This window comes from Gallinula chloropus (genome assembly GCF_964237585.1).
Source record: "Gallinula chloropus genome assembly, chromosome: 21".
NCBI lineage: Eukaryota > Metazoa > Chordata > Aves > Gruiformes > Rallidae > Gallinula > Gallinula chloropus.
This window is the reverse complement of record NC_140106.1, coordinates 10,036,952-10,043,423: the sequence shown is the minus strand read 5'-3', so window position 1 is coordinate 10,043,423 and position 6,472 is coordinate 10,036,952.

Here is a 6,472-nt window from a genome sequence, read left to right as displayed (position 1 = left end):
CCAGCCAGGCACATGCAGCCATTTTCACTTGCTGGTTTTTGTGATGCCTCTCACATTCCCCCTCTTCTCTTCTGGCTGATACTTTGGCAAACAAGGTGTTTATAGCCACTTCAACCAGAACTAGACTGGGCACAAGGAGTCCAGAAAGTGGTGGTTGCTTGTAGGAACGTGGGAGGTTCAAACTGCTTCAAAACTGAACCAAGTAAATAGGTTTTAAAGAATGTCAAAAGTTTCACTGAGTAATTCCTGCCAAGTAAGAACAACCCTTTAAATAATTTGGGTCATTTCCCCCCCTCATCAAATAACCTTTAAGAACCTTGGAACCACGCTTTTCCATTTCTCAGTGGTTGGAAACCCCACACTGGGATGTTTTAACTACTTGCTTTGTTTTCTGAAGTTTGCTGGTTGAGGCTCCAGCACCCTGCTGGTGCAGCCAGCTGGGTATTTTGGTTTTCTTTCAGGGATCATGTCTATCACGTGTTTTACTTGAGTTCTAGATGTCGTGCTGCTGAGTTGATCACGGTCTGTGTTGCATTTCAGTCTGGGTTCATTTGCCTGCAGGCTCCTGTCCTGCTCTGCTTACTAAATCTTGTCATCAATAGTTTGTACTTAATAGTTGCAAGTATTTTCCTTTATTTTGTCATAGGTTTTTTTTTTATTATTTAAAAACAAGAGCCCTAAAGCTTGTAAAACCTCCTTTGGGTTGGTTTTCCTTCTGGGTGATCAGCTAGTGAACACACCCCTGGTTTACACCTCAGGCAATGTTCCCAACCACGAGGTGACTCTGATTTTACTTCTTTCCATAGTTTCTGCATAGGAGAGAGAAACTTTGTCCTTATTTTAACCTGGGGAACGAGTGACAGGCAAAGAGAATACAGAAGTACATTGCTGGGTTCAAACAACTGCTGATATAAACCTTATCCACAGAGGTGTTGACCCCCATGTATGGAGACATGTACACAGGCTTGCTGAGCATCCAGGGAAGAGAAACCACCTGAAAATACTGGGTGGTTCTTCCTCCATACTCTGCTCCTGCCATTGCTGTCCCTTACCACGTGTGTAAATACATGAACAGCCACCAACCTCTCCTGTAGGATGCTTTCTGTGCCATAAGCTCTGCTTCATCTCCCTCACCAGGAACCAGGGGCCAGAAGTTTGTGCCCATCGTGCTGTGAATTCAGGTGTGTGATGGACAGCAGAGACTGAGGAGGAGGAGGAGGGGCCTATTCCACAAAGTGTTTTCAGGATGGTGCTGGTAAAGTTGCTGGTGTGTGGGAGGGAGTTCAGGATCATGTCTGGTTTGTGCTGGTGGTGTATGTAGAGGATTTCCTGCACCACTCGTGCAGACTGGTCTCTCCCAGCTTGAATTAGGGATTGATTGTCTGTTGATGTAGAGGGGAGCAGTCCAAGCCCCTAATTTGAAAATCAGAGTGGAGAATTAAGGTGCCTCCATCATGCTTTGCCCAGGCAGAAGATCTGATCTGTGTTTTCAGGACAATTTGGCTGAGTTTAGCCAGGGAAGTGGGGTACCCAGGTTGGGAATAGGTGCAGAAGGGGCAGGGTTTGTGTAGTCCCTGGAAAGTCCTTTGCCCTCTGGGGTCAGACAGGCTGGCTCTTGCCTGGATTCTCCCCAACATCTGCCAAAACCCCTGGTAGTGCACTGGTGGGCTCTCAGCCAGGCACCAGAAGCAGCTGTAGTGTCAATCGGTATTACAGAAGTGTGTGGCTCTTTATATTAAGAAACTGTTCCTATGGGTCTTTAATCTCCTGCTCGTCTTGCTTGAAGCCCTTTGTACCTCTTTAGTTGTAATTAGAGGGGTGAAAACCGACCCCAGACTTGTTTCCTGCGTGCTTGAGGGTGCAGTGCTGGATGTGGACACTGGAGGGCAAAGCAGCTGCACTCGGTGGCTTCCTGGGGCTGGGAGAAGCAGCAGCAAGAACGCACGGAGGTGCCTGTCCTGATGTGCTCGCAGCTTTAGGCTTCCTGCCTTCCCAGTTTAAGGATGGCCTTCCAAGCCCGGGCTTCTACCGAAGGGTAAAGCAGTGTGGAAGGGAGTTGGCATCCAGCACTGAAGCTCAGGGAACAGGATGAGCACATCCAGTACTCACCAGCCCTGTAGCTGATCTTGCTGGGAGGTGCTGGTGGCACCAGCATATCACCCATCAGGCTGGGAGCTGTGGCTGGCAAACCTGTTCCTACACCTCTGGTGTGAATGGATGTGATAGTGCTGAGCCTGCAGGCTCAGCCCAGTGGGGTTTCCCCCCCAGCCCAACCTGTGAGCAGCTTTAGATACTTCAAGTTAGACTTAGGAAGTTAAAGAAGATGAGAAGTTGAGATGACTGGCTCTGGCTGCCCCTAAAGGAGTTAACAGTGATGCCAGGGGACGTGTAGGCAAGACAGGTTGTACCTCTTCTGGTTGCATTAAGCCTCAGGACTTTGGTCATGTTGTGGCTCTCACAAGAAGGTAGGTTTGGAGGGTGGCAGGGATGTGTAGGTAAGGTGGGGCAGGGATGTGTAGGTAAGGTGGGGCAGGGATGCTCACGTGAGGTTTTCCCAGCTGCAGGGCTCCAGCTCAGTGCTGCACAAGAGGTTTTGTTCACAGTGGGCTCCAGGACTGGGGAAGTTCCCCCCCTGTTTGTGCCCAGCAAAAGGGAATTCACTGGGAGAGCAGACCAGCAAGGAGGGAGGTGCTGTGACAGCTGGTGTGGGTGCTTGGACTAGGAGGAAGAGAAGAGGAGGATTTGGGCAGCCTGTGAGGGTATGACTGTGCCAGGCAGGGATGGGTGGGGGCAGACACCACCTCTTCATGAGCAGTGGCTGCTTTTCCCTTTGGAGCAGACAGAGAGGGCTGTGAGTGTGTTTAATAAGCACAGGGATGACAGGAAGGGTGCTCCTGCTGAGTGTGGGAAGCTGCTGTCCCAGCAAGGTGGCTCTGAACGTGCAGGTTGGTTTGGTGGGTGCTGTAGTGACAGGGCTTGGGTGCTGGTTGGATGTGCAGCCTGAGCAGGCACAGCTGGGACAGGTCTGTGTGACAGCACTTGCCACACTCCCATGGGAATTCTCTTCTCCAGCTCTTCTTGTAGCCCAGATTAGTTTGCAGACCAGAGGCAGGGCCAGACCACAGTCTGCAGTGCTGGGTGGTGACTCATCCAAACCCAGTGTCACAGCCAGTGCCAACGGTGGGTGTTACTTCCAGCCTCATGAGGGGATGAGCCCAGGAGGCTGCTGGTGCTGACCTGAAGGGGCAGCTGGTGGTACACTGACTGTCAGCTCATGCCTGGCCCCAAGCTGTGAAACGCTGGGATCTCCTCTTCCAAGGTGTGTCTCCTGTTTCCAGCCTGTGCAGCCAGTTCCTCTAAGCATGGAAGAGATGTATCCTGGCATCTATTCCTTCCTCTGCCTCCTTCACCTGGCTCTGTATGATAGGGGGAGGGTGATGCTGTGTGGAAAGCACCTCCAGGGCCTGTCCAGACCCTCCTGGGGACAGCTGTTTGTCACAAAAAGCCTCGTGTGAAAGTTCCTGTGGTTCCTGCCCTCTGTAACCAGCCCTGGGGTTGCATCCTGTACTACTGTAATCTTTGTGTGCTCCTGTTCTCCAGACCTGATGTGTTTTTTACCATCAGCTTCTTTCTCTGTGCACTGTTCTTTTGATTAATGTTTTAGCTACACATGTAGAGTTGCCTTTCATTGACCGAATGTCCAAATGTGATATATTGTATATTTTAAAGTATTTACCCTATTTATATACTGTATGTTACTGTTAAATAAATATAAGTTCCATTATCTGTACTGGAGTTTTACTCAGCGCTGTCAGCAAGCCAGGGAGATGCTGAAAACCTCCTTTCCAAGCTCAGTAGAGTCCATCAGTCTGTTCTAAACTCAGATCCCCCTGTCCCTTGCCCTGTAATTCTGCCTCAGGGATCCTCCCCTTTGTAAAAGGATAGACAATGGCAGGACAAGGGGGATGGATTAAAGCTGAAGGAGGGAAGGTTTAGATTAGATATCAGGGGGAAGTTCTTTGCAGAGAGAGTGGTGAGGGGCTGGAACAGGCTGCCCAGAGAGGGGGTGGGTGCCCCATCCCTGGGGATGTTCAAGGCCAGGTTGGATGGGGCCCTGGGCAACCTTGTGTAGCTCCAGGCCTGGAGGTTGGTGTCCCTGCCTGTGGCAGGGGGGTTGGAGCTCTGGGACCCTTGGGGTCCCTCCCAACCCAGACCAGCCTGTGATTCTATGATCCTCCTAAGAGCAAACCCACCCATGGGAAGGCTGCAGCTGGGCTGGGTGCACAGGCAGGATTGGGCCACCCCGTGTCCTGCGTGAGACAGACAAACCGCCGGGTGTCGTGGAGCTGAGATTAGATCACATGGGCCCAGCTTGAGCAGTGAAGGGTTGGCAAGGCTGTGCCCTGCACAACCAGCTCGGTTTGCCCTAAAGATTTCATTGGGAATGGGAAAAATTGGTTGGAATTCTACTCAGCTTAAATTATGGCCTCATTTCATCTGTTTCTCCTGACTCCTGTGAGTTTGGAGAACCCCAGAATCCTTCTGTTTACCCAGCAAAAGGCTATTTTTAGCTCTGGTGTTATTGTCACTGGTCTGGATTTATCAGCTAAGCCAAATCAGCCCAGCAGCAGCCTTCTTTTCACTTCCTATCACAGTGTGGGCATTGTCAGACAAGTTAATCCTCCAATAACAACAGCATTGGATGCCCTCACTTTCTCTGCAGCAGCCTTGCAAAATCAAAGCCCCAAATTTTGCACTGCAACACATCACCCTGGGAGGAGACTGGAAGTGTTGATCTGCCTGAGGGTGGGGAGGCTCTTCAGAGGGGCCTGAACAGGCTGGACACATGGGCTGAGACCAATGGGATGAGGTTTAACACAGTCAAGGGCAGAGTCCTGCCCATGGGACACAACAACCCCCTGCAGCTACAGGCTGGGGGAGACTGGCTGGAGAGCTGTCAGGCAGAGAAGGACCTGGGGGTGTTGGGTGGCTGCAGGCTGAACATGAGCCAGCAGTGTGCCCAGGCAGCCAGGAAGGCCAATGGCATCCTGGCTTGTGTCAGAAATAGTGTGGCCAGTAGGTCTGGGGAGGGGATTGTGCCCCTGGACTGGGCACTGGTGAGGCTGCAGCTCGAGTGCTGGGTCCAGTTCTGGGCTCCTCAGCATCAGAAGGACATTGAGGTCCTGGAGTGTGTCCAGAGAAGGGCAACCAGGCTGGGGAAGGGGCTGGAGGGCAAATCCTCTGAGGAGCAGCTGAGGGAGCTGGGGGTGTTCAGCCTGGAGAAGAGGAGGCTGAGGGGAGACCTTCTCCTCCACCTCCACCTCCCCTAGCAGCAAAGCAGCTGCTGAGCAGCACCCTGGAGTATTCAGCAGTCATGTGAGGCAAAGAGCTGCTGTTATCAAGAGGCCTTGAAAGATCTCTGGGTATTAAAGCTTTTGGAGAAAGGATGACAGTCTGTGGGCAGGCTGGGCAGGGTGCATGCCAGTGCCTTGCAGTGAGTCACACACATCAGCTGACGGCCTCTGCGGTGGTGAATCTGCTGTTCTGCTGGAGATGCCACCTTGTTTCTCCCCTTCCTGAGCCACTTCAGTTAAAACCAAACTGCAAATTCCCAGGGGAAATCCTGGTGACCTAGAAAGTCTCAAACCAAGGCTGCCTTTGTGTAGGCTGCCTCCTGCAACCCTCTGTCCAGACAGGTTCCTCCATGAGATCCTGACAGAAGAGGGCTGGCAAAAGGAAGGGAACAACTCCATGGGTTGAGATTTGGCCTTTTTACGTTCCCCTGGGGTGCTCAGTTGAGGAACAGCCTGACCAGCTTGAGTGCTAAAAAAACCCCCTCCCAAACCCAACAACCAACCCCCAAACTGGGGGGTCTGTCTTTTCTCAAACATGGGAGCATCCCCCAGGTACCTGAAGGGTAGGAGGCAGCTGAAAGAGCTCTCTGGGCACACAGCTGGGCTGAATCACATGGGGTTTTGGACTGAAGATGCTGTTTCCTTCCTGAGAGAGGGGAAAGCGCCGCGTGACATCCTGTTCCCAGGCAGGTGTGGAAGGGGCTGTGCACAGACTGTTGCTGGGCTTCTGTAAACCTAAACGGGTTGAAGAGGAAAATAAATGATCAAAATACACCAAGTACAGCTCGCTGCAGGGATGAGCAAAGGAGGGACAAATGGGACTTAATTCAGGGCTCACTCTGGGCTCTCTGCTCAGGGTTTGACAGAAGTTGGTTAACTGCAGCAGTTTGGGTCCAAAGCAGGGTGTTTGGGTTAGTCTGGTTCAGGCTCGGTACGTGCTGGGCTGCTGTGTTGTGACAGCACCACCTTCCACACTGTCACGTCCCCTGAGCTTGTGGGAGTGGGATCTGTGAGCTGGGGATCTGTGAGCTGGGGAATCTGGGAGCCAGGGATCTGTTAGCCAGGGATCTGTGAGCTGGGGATCTGTTAGCCAGGGATCTGTGAGCTGGGGATCTGTG